Genomic DNA, 17,172 nt, shown 5'->3' on the forward strand with positions numbered 1-17,172 from the left:
TCAATTCTGTGACTGGCATAGAATCTTCCTTTGAACAGGGCATCACCATAGCAACTGGGTAATATCATGTCCACACCTTCACACTGAGAATTCCTCTTAAGCGCTTGTCTCCAGACAGCTCAAAACCCATAATTTTGATCATCATTCCCGACACTATGTGTTGGTAAGATAAGAGTGTTTAAATAAACCAGTTTTATTGTACTGGGGTATATTTGATTCTTTGTTTTGGCTAGGGTTTGTATAGGAGCATCAATATTTGGGGCATAAATATTTACAATCATTATGTATTGTTGTTGGATGATTATCTTAAGCAGTATGAAGTGACTTTCTTTGTCTCTTTTAATTTTTGCTTAAGATCCACTTTGCCAGATATGAGAGTAGTTACTCCTGCTTGCTTTCAGTCCTCATTGATGTGGCACATATTTTTTTCATCCCTTTGTCTTTAGCTTGTGAATGCCTTTATCTATGAGTCAAGTTTCTTGTGAAAAACATGTAGATGGGTCTTGTTTTATAATCCATTTTGCCAATCTGTCTTTAGATTAGAGAAGTTAGATCATTTGCTTTATAATTATAGAGAGATAATATTTATTTCTTGCAATTTTGACTTATTTCTAATGCTTAATTTAGACTTCTCTTTAATTGACTATTCTTCTAGTGAGGTTCATCTATATGCTGGCTCTAACATTTGTTTTTCCTTCTGTTTGAAATATTTTATTGAGTAAGCTTTGTAGTGTTAATAGTTACAAATTCTTTAGTTTTGGCTTATTGTAGAAAGTTTTTGTTTCATCTTCAGTTCTGAAGAATAGTTTTGATAGATATAGTAATCTTGGTTGACATTCATTATCCTTCAGAGCTTGGTATATATTGTTCCAAGTATTCTAGTCTTTTAGGGTCTAGAATGAGAAAACAATAGTAATCCTAATTGGCTAAACTTTAAATGTAACCTGCCTTTCTTTTTCTTGTGGCTTTTAAAATTCTATCCTTATTATGCATATTAGGAATTTTAGTTGCTATGTGTCTTAGAGAGGTTATTATTTAATCTTGCTTATTTGGGGTTCTAAATGCCACTTGTATTTGGATTTCCATCCAAATCCTAAGGTTTGGAATTTTTCTGATAGTTCATTAAAAAGCTTGTGCATTTCTTTTGTTTGAATTATGGTGCCTTCTTTTGCACCAATGATTCTTAGATCTGGTCTCCTACTATTACCCCAGATTTCTTGAATATTCTGGTCATGGCCTCTTAACATTTTTTCATTATTGTCAACTTTATATTCAAGATTATATACTTTGTCTTCAAGTCCTGAGAATCTGTCTTGTACATGATCTAACCTATTGATGACTCTTTCAACTGAATTTTTAATTTAATTTATCGAGTTATTTCCAAGATTTGTTTCTTTTTCAGAATATCTCTTTATTGAAATGAGTTTTCACTTGTATTTTCTCTCTTAGTTCATTCCTTACATTTTTTTTAGCTCATTGGACATTTTAACTATAAGCCTTCAAAATTCCTTTTCTAACATCTCTTGTACTGAGCTGTCATTTGGGCCAGATATTAAAGTGCTGTGGGTTGTTGGGGCATTTTGTTCCTTGACTTTTTTCATACAGTTTGTTTACCCATCTACTGGAATGATTATCACTTCTACTTTATGCTACTGGACTATTTACTGAGCTGCTTCTTCTGAAGTGCCTCAGGCAGGGTGAATAACCAAGTATTGATACTCCCACTTGACATGGATCCTACGTTGTTCTCAGTATTAGCAACACTTTGAGCGAAGATACTAAATCCTATTAACTGCAACCACTTCAGAGAGAAAAAAAATAATTAAAAATTATTTCCACAATTTCTTTAATTCAAGTATAAAATTGTAATAATCTTAAATAGGTATGAAATTAGTTATTAAAGATAGCAAAATGACTCTTATGCTATATAGTGGTTAAAAAGGGGAGGAGAGAAAAATGGGCAAAGGAGAAAAAAAGAAAAGATAGAAAAGAATAATAGGGGTGGAGAGGGTTTTCATGATCTTCATCCAGCTACACTCCTTCTACAAGTTCTTTCTGGATAAATTACTGAGACAACCCATTTCAGAGACATTCTTCTGGTTTTATTTGTTACTGTCTGTAGGGAGATTGTATTGATTTAATTTCTTCTAGAGAAGCTGACCGTGGACTCTACAAAATGGCTGTCCTGCTTGGCACAGCATTCACCCCACAATTTGGGCTAATCTGTATGATCCCTTTCACTGTCTTTGCTGCTCCTTTCCCATTTTAACTTGGAATGCTTCTCTTTCCAAGTGTTGCTAAGGAAGTAAGCTTATGTACTTTGCTTCTCCCTTTCTCTCATTCTTCCCCTCCCCCAATGCCCCTATTCTGGTCAGGGTTCAGGGTCAAGGATTTGTGACCTTATTTTCTGATCTGGTAACCAAATTCCAAGTTCCTCCAAGTCTCAAACTGTCCAATATTGAGTTTTAGAGTATTTGCTCTGTCACCACCTCTGGATTATGGAGCAGTCTAGGGTTTCTGCTGAAATCTACTCTGCTATTTTCTCTCCTTTAAATTAATGTTTTCATTAAGCATATTAAAGTCAAATAGATTTGGAGGTCAGGCAGAATTACTAATTTTCACTTGTTACACTACTTACTCAAATATATTAATTGTACTGTTTGCTGCTCTCTGCTCATTATTCATTGATAATGCTTTCAATCCCTGTTCTCCAAAATATTCCACTTGTGTTGATTGTCGAAAGTTATCCGAGCCCCATGATCCCAAAAGGCAGCAGTGTTCCTGAAAACAAATAACCATAAAGAACCCCCTTTTCCTACTGCACTCAGTCCACCTTGCCTTGGTTCTCCCTAAGACTCTATTCATTCTTCCCCATGACTGTGTTCTTTGGTTGCTTCTGTAAGGAAAAATGCAGCTTAGCTCAGGACCTGCCATGGCTCCAGCTCTTAAATCCTACGGAACAGGCGCTCCATATGCCCGGTCTGAGTTGTGGTCCAACAGTAGCACCCAGAAACCCACAATGGACACAGGACCTCACGCAAGAGACTTTATTATGCAGACGACTAGCGCATCCCCTCTGGGGTTGGAAAGAAGGGAAAGAGAAAGATGACGTGGAAGCTTCTCCCAGATATTGGAATCTCCCGGGCTGGAAGGAACCAATAGCAGAGGAGAATACTTGCAAGCTGACTGATGAACCAATAGCTAGCTGGGATGTTCAGACTGACAAGCTAGGATGTAACATGGGAAGCAGGAAATGGCTGTAGGGTAGGCCGGAAATTCCTGCAACGTAAGGGGTGGGCAGAGCAGCTTTCAGACTAGCAGGTTAGGTTGTGGCACAATGGAAGGGGCAGGAGATCAGCTCTGTATTACAGCTTCCCTAAGCCCCCTAGGCTTACCTTCTTTAACATTCTACATTATTGAACATTCTTTTTATTACAGTAGTCTGAATAAAATCATCCCCTTAATGCATTTCACTTACATATGAGCAATGCCTTAGAATTAAAATAATGACTTAAAAAAAGATAAGATAGATAAAATAAGGACATTAAAAATTTTGTTAACTGTAGATTTTATTTTCAAATTATACTTTCTCTCTCTCTCTCTCTCTCTCTTCTCTGAAGATATTTAATAATGTATCTTAGAGGAAAGGTGAAATTCAACAGGTTATTGAACTAAAATTATCTTGATACTAGATCATTTTATCTCCTATTTTAAATAATTCATTGCTAAAATTAAGAAAAATGATTTTCAATTGTTTGAAAAATAATCAACTATTTAAATATATAGTAATAATATTTCAACTACACCTTGAATTCTTTGGGGTAATTAATTCTTTTGTATTGCTGCTGGAAAAAAAAATTACCACAAAACTAATGACTTTAAACAAACACAGTTCTGGAGAACAGAAATTCAAAATGGGTCTCATTGAGCTAAAATCAAGTTGCTAGAAAGACTATGCTCCTTACAGAGGATCTAGAGATAATCTGTTTTCTTGCCTATCCCAGGTTCTAGGGGGTGTCTGCATTCCATAGCTTTGAAAATGAAGGAGGGTTTTGACCCACTCCTGCGTTTTCAAAACCAGCAGCAATGTGTGAAGAACTTCTCATTTACTTCCTCTTCTATTTCCCTCTTTCACTTTGAGGGACTTTTTTGATTATATTAGACCCAACCAGAAAACCAAATTAATACCCCCAATTAAAGGAAGGTCTGTTGATTAGCAACTTTACTTACCCTTTGTTTCTTACACATTGACAGGTTCTAGAGATTTGGGGTTGGGCATCTTTGGGTAATCATTCTGCCTACCACAGGTATAGAATATTTATGTTTTATGTAATTGGAGAGAACTCAGTCCCCCTGGCAAGAGCAGTCCTAGGAAAATGTGCCATGGATGTTTTTCCCCTCTTGTTGGAGTATTTTTCTTTCTTTAACCAGTTTTGCTCTGCCCCACCTAGGCTTTTTGCCCAGTCACTCTTTCTTTGCACTAGGTCTATAAACTTGTTCTCAAGAAAAAAATCTAAGTAATTCAGTTCAGGAAAAGTTGTAGTGTCTCTGGCAGACTAATTCATTAGAGATTTTTCTCTCCCCACATTTTATAGTGTAATAGGTGTATATATAATATGGGAGATCAATGTAGAGACAAGGAAGTCATCGTGCTCACGAGTGCTAGGGTCCATACAAAACCAGATGTGTTAATGAGATCACTAGTGTTATGGGGTTCTTTTTGTTTTCTTTGAAGTTCCATGAGGAAACAGAAACTTTAGTTCTGGACTTAAGTAAGGTTCATATTGTATGATTCCATTTATGTGAAACTCAAGAAAAGGCAAAATTAATTAACTTATGAGAATAAAAAGTAAAATAGTTGTCCTATGGGGAATTAGTACTTATTGGAAGAGAGAATGAAGGAATATTTGTGGGTAATTGAAATGTTCTATTCATTCAGTGGTTATCCGGATGTATAAATTCATTAAAACAACAAATTTTACACGAAAAATCTATGCATTTCAGTATATGTAAATTTGATCTAACTATTTTAAAAACCATTATATAAAGATCATAATTAGAAGCACAAAGCAAAGGTTAAACTTCAGATAGTTGTAATCATGTATTTGTATTGCTAACAAAAGTCCACCCATATAATCTTAGGTAACACTAAGAAACCTCCCTAGCCTTCTGATTATTGGCTCATTTTTAACTCTAATCTCTGAGTTTGTGACTTTGAACTCCCAATCCTCCTGTCTCAGTCTCCTGAGGCACTGGGATCACAGTCATGTACCACTACACCCAGAAAAAGATTCTTTTTTGTCTTCTTATGACTCTCTTTGAATGCATCAAATGTTCGATGGCCCCTCTGTGATGGTACACATGCATGAATAATGGACTTGTTTGCATGGATTCTGATTTGTGAAAGTTTCCCAAACTTTCAAGCATTTGTAACTGAGATTCTAGCCTTACTCTCAATGCTTACTAGTTTAGGGATTTGGGAATGGTCTAACAAGCTCAGACCATAGCACTCCTGAAATTTAACTAGGTCAGCTCTAGGATTCTTTATAGTCTCTAATTCTAACATTTAATTGCAACCTCAAAATGCGCAGCGAAAAAATTTTCTCCTACGCTAAATCTTAATACTCCACAGAAAATTTCATAGAAAGTATTGCTATAGCACAGATAATAAAGACAATATTATTTTTAAATGAAATATATTTTAAATTGAAGGAAAATGATCTATAGAATTAGGGACTTATGGGAAAGAGCATTTAGGAATATTTTGGGGTGTAGTAAATATTCTGTATCTTCATAGGAGTGGTTTCTGACCTGAAGAGGTTACAGTACCTATATGGTTAAGACCCCTAATTGCTGATACATTTCAATGTAAAAGGTTGATAATATTATAAAATGTCCAGGAAGAAACAGGGCCAAGTAGACTTACTGAAGTTCCCCACATGATTCACTTACAGAACTGGGGACAGAAAATTTACACCTCTGTTCAGTCCTTCTGATGTACTTCCTATCAGAAGGGCCAAATTCAGTTCTTCAATCCTTAACATGGTGCCATGATGAGAACAAAACAATGACAACTTCATACCTATCATTTCACATTTTATATTCACCACAAATTAGAATCCATGCAAATAAGTCCATTATTCATGCATGTGTACCATCACAGAGGGGTCATCTAACATTTGATATATTCAAAGAGATTCATAAGAAAACAAAAAAGAATCTTTTTCTGGGTGCAGTGGTACGTGACTCTGATCCCAGTGCCTCAGGAGGTTGAGACAGGAGGATTGGGAGTTCAAAGTCAGCCTCAGCAACTTAGTGAGGCCCTGTCTCAAAATAAAATATAAAAAAAGGCTGAGGATGTGACCCAGTTAAATGCCCCTGGGTTCAATACCCTGTACTGGAAAAAAAAAAAAAAAAAAAAAAAGGAATTTTTTACACGTAATGATGGAAGTGAATGTCTTCAAAAGAGCTCCACATTGCTCAACCTGTCTCTGCCTGATCATCTTGTACTTGCCTGTGTGTGATTCTGATCATGGACCCATTTTCAATACTAATCCATGATTTGCCATGAAGAAACAAATTTGTTTAAACTTTTAAAAGTTATATTTGCTACTAATATTTTCAGAGTCAGATTGATGCTTTCAAAATTACTGTCTAAATTTTCAGTTAGTGAGAAACTAGTTGTCAATATGGATTTGGCCTTTGAGTCCCAAGACACAAGCCAGAAACTGTTTCTTTATGTCACACTCATTATGGCCTTTTGCAGAAATTCTGAGTTCTATAAACCTCCCCAGACTCACCAGACATCCTGGGGAATCCCAAGGTCCTTTCTGTTATTCTTTTATTCAGAGTCCACCTTCTGTTCTATCCTTTTCAAAAACTGAGCCCAAAAAAAAAAAAAAAAAAAAAAAGAGGAAGAGAAGGGGAAGAGGAAGAGAAAAAGGGAAGAGAAAGGAAGGTGAGAAAGAAGGAAGGAAGAGGAGTGGGAAGAAGGAGAAAATCATGAAGACATCATACTAACTGAAATCATCCAGATGTAAAAGGGCAAATACTGTATGCTTCCACTTGTATGAGGTACCTGAAATAGCCAAATTTATGTAGCGTAAAAGTAAAATTGTGGCTACTAGAGATTAGGAGAGAAAGAATGGATAGTGATTATTTAATGGGTAGAGTTTAAACTTGAGATAAGGAAAATGTTCTAGAACTGGTGATGATTGCATAATATGAATATGCTTAATGCCACTGAATCATACATTTAAAAGTGATAACAATGATAATTTAGGCTATATATATTTTACCACAATAAAAAGGAATATATGTGTTTATGTTTGAATACATTAAATGTCCTACTGCCTTAGAATGCTTTAAGGTAATTTTTATTGAGTGACATCTTTATACTACACAGTTTATATCTGGATACATTTTTATCACTCAGAAAATGAAAAAAGTTCATGATATAATATGATCAGTAGTGAAAATGTACACAGGATGATTATGCATTGTTTTTGTGCTAAGAAAACAAGTGAAATAATGAATATAGACATGACTTAAGAGTCAATAAAGTGTTATATAGAGTTTCAAGTATGCACCTTCCAATTATTCCATCTACAGCCAACTCATGAAAATAAAAATGCCTATATATAGAGAAATATACCATTTAAAATACAGACTGTCCCCCTCAGCACTGATTAGAGACCTACTGGAAAATAATATGTATGTATAGGGTCCTAAATGTCCCCCACAAACCCATGTATTAAATCCTTGGTCTCCATAATGCTGCTATTAGGAGCTGATGGAAACTTTAAAATGTGTGGTCTAGTAGATGTCTTTGGGTCATTGGAGTGTGGCCTTAAAAAGAATTGTGGAACACAGACCTTTTCCTCTTTCCTGTTTGCTCCCTGCCTCGTGATGAGGTGAGTGAGTTTGCTCGCCATGCATCTCTCATTGTTGCCATCTGACACCCCCTTAACAGAAGCCTAAGTATAATGGGTTTATCTAGTCATGGACTGGAATCTCTAAATTCATGATCCAAAATAAAGATTTTCTCTATGTATGTTAATTATTTAAAAAAAATTTTAGTGACAGAAAGCTGACTAATGTAATGTATTTCTAGATTAGAAATATTAAGTCAATAAACTCTAGAAAGATGAGAATCCCCATCACAGAGATTTAAAATTGTTTAAAGTGCTTTAAAGTTTTGGAAAACACCATCAATGAGGAAAGAATGGATTTAAGTTTGAGTGGAAAGAGTATGTGACAGAGCATTATAGAGACCTTTCTCCTTCTCAAACAACAGCCAGACACAGATGAATAGACTTTGGGTCTAATGGGAGAGATTGTTTAGCTGTAAGAAAGGATTTCTGTCTGTTTAGAATAGGAAGTCTCAAGAGCTCTGTCCCTGGAGCTTGTTAAAATTAGGGCAAATGTGCCTCTGTCTGGGATGATTTAGTTGCAGGCCCTCCTGGAGGATGGGGGATTGCATCTGTGTTCTCTCCAGGTCTCCTCCAGCTCGGAGTCCATGATTCTAAGATCACCCATGGGTAAAAAGTTCACACTGCCAGCTGCTTTTAAATGTTGCTGTGAAAGCAATCAATTTATGTGATTACATGACTAGAGCTGCAGGATTTCTTGATCTCCCACCCCAAAATATGCCAATAAAGTAGAATCCTCACTATAAAAGTGAGGAAACTGACCTGGTAGGAAGATTCCTTTATATAGAAAGAAATTATGCTTGTATTTAATAAGCATTTAATGCCAAATCTGCCTTTAGGGATATACAAACATTTAATTTAAATGACCTGCAGAGAATTTCTAAAGCCAAGGACAGCATCCGCATTGAATTCATTGCAGAGGGCAGGTCCACAGAAATCACACATGGTCATAACTTGCAAATGACTGCAAAGGACCTATGGCATGTCTGAATCACAATAAAAAGGAGCATCTTAAATCTGCACCTGGGTTACAACATCTGGTTCTTTACCCCATAATTTTCAATTTATATCAGGGGATGCATTAATGAAAAGTCTGTAGGGGAAATGAATCCTGGAAAGAGGGATTTCAGAATTGAGAAAATATCTCTGGTTGATATTATATAAATTTCAATTGTATACTATGACCACAGACAAGGGTTTCATAACTCATTGGGTTTATAATGTCAAAGAGATTTTAATTCTCAAAAGTTGTTGTTGTTGCCTTAAATTGCAAAACAGGAAACAAGAACAGCTTACTGTATTTGTTAGGTTAGACATGAAGTCCCAGGACCAGCCAGGTGTTAGAAAACAATGATAGGAAAGGCAGGAAGGTCCACAGTCTAAACTTATGCCATTCTACTCAGAGGTGAAACAAGATAGGAGAAATTATTTGGTAGTCATGTGGAAGTCACAAGGAGTTAAGACAGTGGCATTCAGCCTCATGGTGTGCACATGTGAAATAGTACTGTGGGAAAGGGTGGCCATGCCAGTGCTTGTTCCAAAACCTAGTTCTTTGCTGACCTTATACAACACTTCATTCTCACCTTTCACAGTATCCCTTCTCTACATAATTAAATCCACAAAACACAGTGAAGTTGTTTCGGGGAAACTAGATATCTTCCTGATAAAGACCATCTAAATATGCACTAATACGTACTGTTACTCAACAGAGATCTGCATGGGGAAGGGTTTATATAAAAAAAAAAAAAAAAAAAAAGGGAATAGAAATTTCCACACCTTTTGGAGTGCCCAACCTGAGGCACAAAACCTGGTATCCCCAAGACACCATAGAGAGGATGTCACTGTTTCCTTAGGTAATAGAGGACTAGTTCCTTATTTTTGTGTTTGATTGTTTTTTAAGCCTTATCTCTCTTTTTTGTCCTGTGTACCATATCTGGGAAAGAGAATAAGAAAGATGAGGCACTCATTGAAATACTTCGGGAGATTCAAACTCTACAAGCCCCTTGTGCATCCACATGCACAAACCCTCATCAGTTCCACCAAATGCAATAAAACTGCCTCTCTCAAGTCATTTTCAGACCATCTTTGAAAGCCTGGCTGACTCTGCCCCCAAAAAGTTTCATTATGTAAATAAGAAACTTTTTCATGTGCTTTAGGTTTGGTGGGATTGGGGGAGGCATGATCAGTTTTGATATCCAAGTCAGTTTTTAAGTGGGAATGCATCCTGATTCCTCAGGTTGCCACACCAAGAAGCCATAAGGGCCCTAAGAATCTAAATACTGAAAGTAGAAAGGGGATTAGAAGCCAGTGAAAGGTTTGTGTAAGTTTAACTGTACTTGGGAATGTGCAGTGGAACAAAAAAACAAAATGTACAGATCTTGAATTAGATGCCATTGCTGCTATGCTTAAGGCTGAAACTATATTTTGCTCTTTGGACTGGAAGATCAAGTAGAATTTGGTGGACTTAATCTTTGGTACACAAAATATTACAATAACTTCACAGAGTTTCTCATGTGGGCTTTGATCATCAGGCATGATGATGCGTGCTGGCCATGGTAGCACACAGTTATAAACCCAGCCACTCAGGAGGCTGAAGCAGGAAGATCACAAGTTTACAGTCAACCTTGAAAACTTAGTAAGACTCTGTCTCAAAATAAAAAAAAAAAAAATAAAGAGAACTAGGAATTTAACTTAGTAGTAAAGCTCCCCTGTGTTCAATCCCCAGTATCCACCCCCACAGAAAGAGTGATGGTACCAACTGCCCAGTAGGGTGACAACAGCTCACAGAAATATGAGGCACATTTTAAAAAGTTAGGAAAAAGGATTTTGAAATTTTTCACAATAAAGAAATATTTGAAAAGATGAATATATTTTGCTTCATCTAAACTTTACACAATGTATTTACAATGTAATTTCCTGCAACACTCTTCTACTTTTGGGTGCCCAGATCAGATCCATAAATCAATTCTTGGCATGTCAACACCATGTCATTTGGGAACTCCATCCCTCTCATGATAAACAAGTGATATAACTTTGAATTTTCTCTATTTAAGTTTCAAACTTCCCCAACTTAAAGCTTCAACTAATATTAAAAATATAAATAGCTTATTTAAATGTTATAACTATTGGAATAAGATAAAAACATGAAGTCATATCTCATTACTATGTTCAACTTTTGTCTTTATGTATCAGTTCAAATAAATTAAATTAGAATTTTAAAATAGAGTGATACAGTTTTAAAAAACTAATCCCCTGAGTTTATGAATTTTTTCCTGAACTTAGTAAACATACACAAAGACAAGATCTTTTTATTAGCAATATTGAGAAACTTATGAGTAAATAAGAGAGCCTTGTATACATATGAAAAACAAAAATTGAATAAAAATTTTTAAAGTCATTAGATTATATCCGTTCAATTAAAAGTCCAGTGAATTTACCCTCACCTCAGAATAATGTAGATACAATTAGGACTTGATGCTATATCAGTATGTTTGCTTAAGAAAGACAAAGATAGTGCATTCCTTCTAGATATTCCCAGTTCTGCCTTTAGTATTTCACTCTGAAACTTCCAGTTGGTCTAATTATGAATTAATGATTAGATTCATCTAGAGATTCCTTTGAGTAAAAAGAACATTCATGAACAGAAATTGTCAGTGATGACTAATTCATCTGTTGGTGATCGGAAAATAGAACTGAAAGAAAAATATTGTTCATCTTCAATTCACTTTTAACTTTATCCCACTGACACTAACAAATTCTCTTGACATTCTTCAATTATTAACACTTTCACACACTTCATATATTTATCCAGAACTTTTCAAGTTTGATTTCAGTCATTCCAAAGGTTTTATCAGAACAACTATGATATTTAATAACTCTTTTATATTTAAAATTTTATTCTTAAGAGCACTTTCTCCAAGTTCTTTGAAGCTTCTGCTCATGACTGATGACATCTTGACATTTTGAGAATGAATACAGGCCTCTGGAGAATGCCCAGTTTACTCAGGTTTAGCAGCTGCTCTCATTTAATGATGTATATGGTCGTATTAAAGATGTATTAATTGGACTTCAGGATTAAATGTGACTGAAGGGTCTATGAAAAAGAGCTCACACATAATCATTTATTGCCCTGTCATCCTTTGTAGAGACTCCTCTTGGGAGGTTGGAAGTGATAGCTAAACTGATAAAGAATAAGCAAACTTATGCATTTTTAAAATCAGCAACAACTTTATAATCCTTTCCATGAGCCATCAACTATACTCAGATTAACTTGAATGGGGAGTTGTACACCAAGAATTCTCCCACAGAACCTTCTAATTAGAGCTGCTCTTGATCTTTTTTTTCAAATACTTGGTGAGAAAAGCATACTTAATGGTGAATTATGACCTTTAAAAAATTTAAAGGTTTCAAAGAGTGAGAGAAGAAAGAGGAGGAGTCAGTAGAAGAAGATGTAGTTTCATAACTAGACAAAAGAACATCAAAAGCTTGTAAACTTGGGAAGGCATATTACAGGGTAAGCATCTCCTTACCTTCTACTGTAGACTTTAATTTCTTACATGTTTTGAGGACACATAGAATCTGGAATTAGTCTGAGTTATTTATATCAGAAGTCTATAAAATCTATAGTGTTTCTATAACCATTTAGTATGTGCCTTTGTAAAAACTTTTCATTTCATTTGTTATTTGTCCTACAGGTTGTCTATTAATAATTTAGTTTTCTTTACCTTTAAACTTAGTCAATTTTAAAATCCTGTGGATAATTTTATTTTTTTAAGTCAGGTCCATTCTCAACATTTTCTTTATGGCAATACATATAGAAGATTATACTCACTTCTATGTTTGGGTGCCCAGATCAGACCCATAAATCAATTCTCGGCATGGCAACACCTTGTCATTTGGGAACCTCATCCCTGTCATGATAAGCAGGTGATATAACTTTGATTTGCTCTATTAAATTTCAAAATTTCACAACTTAAAATTTCAACTAATTTTAATAAGATATATATAGCTTGTGAGTATGTCATAACTATTAGAATAATACATGAAGATAAAAATTTATAAAAATGTCAGTGAGTAGTATTTGTCCCATGTGGAAATGGAGAGACGTCACATCAGTAGTCATCTGCTAATGGTCCTGAGCACTCCCTGCATAACAGCTTTGGTGAAGGAAATCTCTACCTTCAAAAAGCCAAATTACAACTGCCAATCATGTGTCATCTTCTCAAATAGGGATCTGAGCAGTTTTCCTAAAATAATAAGATTCCTTACACTCTACTTACATGATCCCAGTGATATTCCTCTGCTTGCCAGAGCTGTAGATATGGACTTGTCAAAAACACATTGAAGTGCAAGAAATAGTACATCATAGTCTTGACATTTTTGAAGATTAAGGGCCATTTATTTTGTGGAATCTCCTTCAATTGGAGTTTTGCTGATGTTTTTTCCTGATTATTTTCAGTTTACTTATCTTTGGCAGGGATATCATGGAAATGTTGGTAATTTCTCTCACTGTATTCTACCAGTGGACACAAATTTTACGTGTGCAATCACTGATGATATAGGCTCTGCATGGCCATTGCAGGCTACTTCCTCTTTTGGTAGTTCATTAGCATTTTGTAGACAAGCAGGTTAGTTTTGTATGTCAACTTGCCTAGGTTATAGTACTCAGTTATTTAATGAGACACTAATCAATTGTTGCTAGTTAAGCCTTTCAGAGATATGGTTAAAATCTAAAATCAATTGACTTTAAAGTAAAATAGATTATTCTAAATAATGTGGGTGGGCCTCATTCATTCACTAGAAAAAGTCTTTAAGAGTGTGAACTGAGGAAGAAGAAAGTCTGCTTTAGAACTACAGCATCAACTCTTGTCAGTTTCCTCCCTGTATATCTGAACTTCACATTTTGAACTCCCACGGTCACCAGAGCCAATTCCTTGAAATAAATCCCTTAAAATATTTGTATAATAGATTGATAATTAATTATTAAAATAAAGATATAGAAATAGATGATGGATGGATGATAGACAGTAGATAGATAGCTTGATTTTTGGTTCTGTTTCTCCAGAGAACCAGAGTTTCTTGACTGATAGATATTTTACTGAGCTTATTTCTAAAGGAAGAGAATCTTAAGGATGAACTTTCTGAATTAATTCTATGGAGATATTTGACATAATGAAAAGTCCAGTTCCTCATAGAACTATGAATTTACCCATTCCTTCATTTATATCAGTATGAACTCCTGGTTTCCTAATTTATTAAATGACTTACAGTCTATTCTGTGATAGTTTAATTGAGATACAATGCACACACTGTACAATCCCCCTCATTTAAAGCATAGAATTCAATAGTTTTGAATCCGTTCCCAGAATTGTGCAAGCATCACCACAGTTGGGTTTTGAATGTTTTTCTGATCCTAAAATTAAGTCTTTGCAATTAGTTTTAAAACCTCCTTAACTACCTCATCTCTTTGAGGCCTGGCAACCATTCACCTGTCATCTGCCTTTATTGATTTGCCTATTCCAGACATTCCATATAAGTGAAATCAAATGCATTTGTGTGCTGCGTAATGACATTTCAGTCAACCACAAACAACATAAACAGTGGTGGTTCCATAAGATTTTAATGAAGCTGGAAAATCCCTATTGCCTAGTGATGGCGTAGCCATTATAACATAATACAAGGCCTTCCTCACACATTTGTGGTGATGCTGGTGTGAATAAGCCTACTGTTTTGCTTGTTGGTTGTATAAAAGTGTAGCACATATAATTAGGAACAGTACATAGTACTTAATAATGATAATAAATGACTATATTTTATGTATTTATATCTATATTTTTTATCATTAGAGTATACCCCTAAAAATTGTAATTGTAAAAGAGGCTCAGGGAAGTTCTTCAGGAGGTATTCCAGAGGAATGGCACTGTGGCCAGAGGAGGTAACAGTTCCATTTGTTCTTTCCCAGGAGACCTTGAGATGGAACAAGTGGAGGTAGATAGTGATAGTGACGCTGCTGAGCCTGAGGGGGCCTAGGCTGATGTGTGTGCTTGTGTGTTAACAATAACAAAAACATTTTAAAAGTTAAACAAATCACAAAAGCTTAAAGAATAAGGATACAAAGAAACTATTTTTGTACAGCTCTACAATATATTTGTATTTTAAGCCAAGTAACATTATAAAAGAATCCATTAAAAATTAATTTTTAAAGTTCATTTAAAGAACTTTTAAATTTTTAAATAAGTATGTCAAACTAAGTTTATTTGTTGTTGAAGAAAACATGTAAATAAATTTAGTGCAGCCTAAGTGTACAGTATTTATAAGGTCTCTAGCAGTGTTTAGTCATGTCCCAGGCCTTTATAATAACTTCCTACTCACTAACCAACTCACCCTAACCCATGAACTCCTGTCATGGTGTGTGCATATTCATGTGTACCCTATTTTTATCTTTCATATCATATTTTTATTGTACCTTTTATATGTTTAGATGTGTTTACATAAACAAATACTTACAAATGTGTTACAGTTGTTTACAGTATCCAATCTAGTAACGGTGCTGTTCAGATTTGTGCTCTAGGAGCCATGGATATTTCATATAGCCTAGGTGAGTAGTAGGCTATACCACTTAGGCTGGGGTAACTATGCTTTATAATGTCTGTACAAGAACCAAATCGCCCTTTCTCAAAATGTGCCCTCACTATTAAATGATACATGATTGTAATACACAATAATTGTGATTGGTTTCTTTCATTTTGCATAATGTTTTCAAAGTTCATCCATGTTGGAACACATAGCACTCTGTCATTCCTATTTATGGTCCAATAATATTCCATTGGATAGAATGCCATATTTCATTTATCCTTTCATCAGTTGGTGGAAATTTGGATTGTTTCCACCTTTTGGCCACTAGGAATAATGCTGCTGAATATATTTCTGCCCAAATTTATGGATAGACTTACGTCTTAGATTCTCCTGGGTTTACATCTTAGAGTGAAATTAATGGTTAAATGGTAATGTTCATTTAGCTTTCGAAGGAATCCTCAGGCTGTTTTCCAAAGAAAATCCATTTTACATTGTGCTTACAATGTTTGTTGATTCTGATTTTTCTGCAATCTCATTAACACTTGCTATTTGGTGCATTTTTTATTGTAGTTATCTCATCACCACAATGAAAATGTGTATAGCCTCCCACTGTTGTTTTGATTTGAATTTCCCCAATGATTCATAATGTTGAGCATCTTTCATGTTCCATGGTATCTTTTTGGCCATTTGAACTTAGAGAACTACCTTTTCAGGTCCTTTGCTCAATTTTTTGTGTAATTTGTATTACAAAGTGTTCTTTATGCAGTCTATGTAAAAGTTCCTCAGCAGATGTATGTGTTGAAAATATCTTCTCACATTCTGTGAACTAATGTTAATGATTGTACCCCTCAAATGCAAAAGTGTTTCATTTTGTAAGCCCCATTTACCTGTTTTTTTTCTTTTGTTGATTATGCCTTTTGTGTCATATTTAAGAATTTTTTGCCAAATTCAAGATCTCAAAGATTTACTTCTATGTTTTTGTCTCAGAATTGTATAGTTTTAGCTCTTACATGAGGTATAATTTTGAGTCCACCCTTATATATTGTATGAAATAAGGTTTAACTTGATTCCTTTACATTTGGAAATCCAAATGTCTTAGCACCATTTACTGAAAAGTCTATCCTCCAAACCCACCCCTTCCTCTGAGTTTAACCATGGTGTTATGGAAAATGGAGGTGTTGGAAGCTCAAAGAATCAGTGCCTCAACTAAAAAAGCCATTAAGCAGGTGAAAACTGATAGAATCAACATTTGGGGTGTTTAGAAGGGAAAAAGACGGTAGGTTTCAGCAAGAAAACATTTGGTTACTTTTGCTTAATGCCAATCATTCCTTGTTCTCCAGTTCAGTGGGGGCTATACAGACATGTTACTGGTTAGACTTGCTGATGGCAAGGGGACATGGGGGCAGTGCAGACCTTATTCTCAAAAAATTGTGTTTATGAATTTTGATCTGTCTAATAACTCCCTAAAAGGCTGGCACAGAAACTAAACTTTCTTTTGCATGACTCTAACTGGAGCAGATTTCCAGCAGAAACAGTATCTGTCAAAAGCATTTTAAGATATACATTATCTGTAGGGACTGGGACAAGCAGTGGCAGATGTGGCAAATAGCAGATAGACTTGAAAGCCTGAGAATTAGGCTGAGGAGAAACATTCTCAGGAGAATAA

This window comes from Sciurus carolinensis, chromosome 1 (genome assembly GCF_902686445.1).
Source record: "Sciurus carolinensis chromosome 1, mSciCar1.2, whole genome shotgun sequence".
In the NCBI taxonomy this organism is placed as follows: domain Eukaryota; kingdom Metazoa; phylum Chordata; class Mammalia; order Rodentia; family Sciuridae; genus Sciurus; species Sciurus carolinensis.